This window comes from Palaemon carinicauda, chromosome 44, assembly GCF_036898095.1.
Source record: "Palaemon carinicauda isolate YSFRI2023 chromosome 44, ASM3689809v2, whole genome shotgun sequence".
Classification (NCBI taxonomy): Eukaryota; Metazoa; Arthropoda; class Malacostraca; order Decapoda; family Palaemonidae; genus Palaemon; species Palaemon carinicauda.
In genome coordinates, this window is record NC_090768.1 from 31,233,739 (window position 1) to 31,236,238 (window position 2,500).

The window sequence follows — 2,500 nt, forward strand, 5'->3', positions numbered from 1 at the left end:
AAAAATCATGTGAATATTACATCATTATTGATTGTCTAAAAGGAATTCTTCAGAAAAGTATTCGTGAAATCGGTTTTTTCTAAACGTATTTTTTGTTTCGAATGGCTCTGATATCGATTCGTACCGGAAATGGGTCTTTTTAATTCCACACCTGAAAAAATAAGTCGAAGCCTTCGGTTATTTCAATGCGGTTTGCTGAAAACTTCAATTACTCTTCGCCCGGGTTCGATCACCGAGTGCGCTGCAGGCGTTACTTAATAATAAAAGTAATAAATTATAGTATTAATTATCTTTCCATCTTCCTATTCAGTCTCTTAACTTTTCCTTCAAATTGCAAATCATTATCATTATGATGTGATGATGATGATAATGATGATGATGATGATGAGTTACTAGGATTTATTGAAACGAAAGAAGGGTTTTTTTCGCGAGTCCTAACGGCTTCGGAAGAAAATCTTCACTGATTTCCGAATAGCTTCAGAAGAAATAGCCATAGACTTAGCATGGAGTTCTGAATGACCCTAGAACAGAATCTCTGAACGGCTTCGGAAGAAAACTTTCCCGGATTTCCAAATGCCTTCAGAAGAAATAGCCGTAGACTTATCATGGAGTTCTGAATGACTCCAGATCAGATTCTTCCTGGAGCTCCCTAAACGGCATCTGAAGAAAAATTTTCCGGGATGTTCAAAAGGCTTCAAAAGACATAGCCGTAGACTTAGCATAGAGTTCTGAATGACTCCAGAATAGAATCTTCCCGGAGCAGTTCTGAACGGCACCGCCCCAAGCTTCAGATGACTTCTGAAGACCTGATCTCCTTTTTTTCAAACTAAGCATGCAACGCAGTGAACATTGTTATTAGCTATTTTTGGAACAGGGAGCTGACTGTGAGAATTGTGTATTACAACTGCAGCATCGACATGAGGCTCTTCGGAACACCTTCATCTACAGCAGGTTTTGGTGGTTGCTGCAGAAGTTGTCGAGCTTTGAAGAACATAATGTACGCGCCTTGAATGATCCTTTGCTTGGGCTTTTGCAACGATGTCTTATAATTGAAGACTATTAGAAATAAGGAAATAAGGACGAAGGCAGAATGGTTCAACTAAACAGTGAGCGACGTGTGGTTCTTCAACAGGATAGTCCCAAAATTCGACAATGAAGAAAGGACATATCTACATTCTATTGGTAAATATATTGTGGTGCTCGTCGTTTACTTTAGCGTGATGACGTATGCAGAGAAAATTTATTGCATTCCTGTCTCTACCCATCGCCCCGATGGACAAAGACATGAATGCCATCGATTTCTCTGAGGAATCTGACGAATTGAGGACACACGGCACTGAAATCTCTCTTGAAATCTAGAAGGAAATTGACGAACTAGGAAAGAATACGATGAAATCTCGAAGGAAATTGACGAACTAAGAAAGAATACGATGAAATCTCGAAGGAAATTGACGAACTAAGGAAAGTGGAAGATGAAATATCAAAGGAAGCCGAAACACTAAAGATCTTGAAAAACTAGAACAGACAGAAGAGAACAGGAACGAGGAGCCTTTAAACGAACACGTACAATAGCCTTTAATGCTAGATATAAATCACCTTGAAATAGAGGTAAAAAAGCCCTTAATGCGAGAAATAAGGCACCTCAAAATAGAGGTAAAAAAACCCTTAATGCTAGAAATAAGACAGATAAAAATAGAGGTAAAAAAGCCACTAATGCTACAAATAAGGCACCTAAAAATAGAGGTCAAAGAGCCTCTAATGCTAGAAGTAATGCACCAGAAAATTGAGGTAAAAAAGCACCTAATGCTATAGATAAGGCACCTAAAAATAGAGGACGAAGAGCCTCTAATGCTAGAAGTAATGCACCTGAAAATTGAGGTAAAAAAGCACCTAATGCTATAGATAAGGCACCTAAAAATAGAGGACGAAGAGCCTCTAATGCTAGAAGTAATGCACCTGAAAATTGAGGCAAAAAAGCACCTAATGCTATAGATAAGGCACCTAAAAATAGAGGACGAAGAGCCTCTAATGCTAGAAGTAATGCACCTGAAAATTGAGGTAAAAAAGCACCTAATGCTATAGATAAGGCATCTAAAAATAGAGGCCAAAGAGCCTCTAATGCTAGAAGTAATGCACCTGAAAATTGAGGTAAAAAAGCACCTAATGCTATAGACAAGGCACCTAAAAATAGAGGACGAAGAGCCTCTAATGCTAGAAGTAATGCACCTGAAAATTGAGGTAGAAAAGCACCCAATGCTATAAATAAGGCACCTAAAAATAGAGGACGAAGAGCCTCTAATGCTAGAAGTAATGCACCTGAAAATTGAGGTAAAAAAGCACCTAATGCTATAGATAAGGCACCTAAAAATAGAGGACGAAGAGCCTCTAATGCTAGAAGTAATGCACCTGAAAATTGAGGCAAAAAAGCACCTAATGCTATAGATAAGGCACCTAAAAATAGAGGACGAAGAGCCTCTAATGCTAGAAGTAATGCACCTGA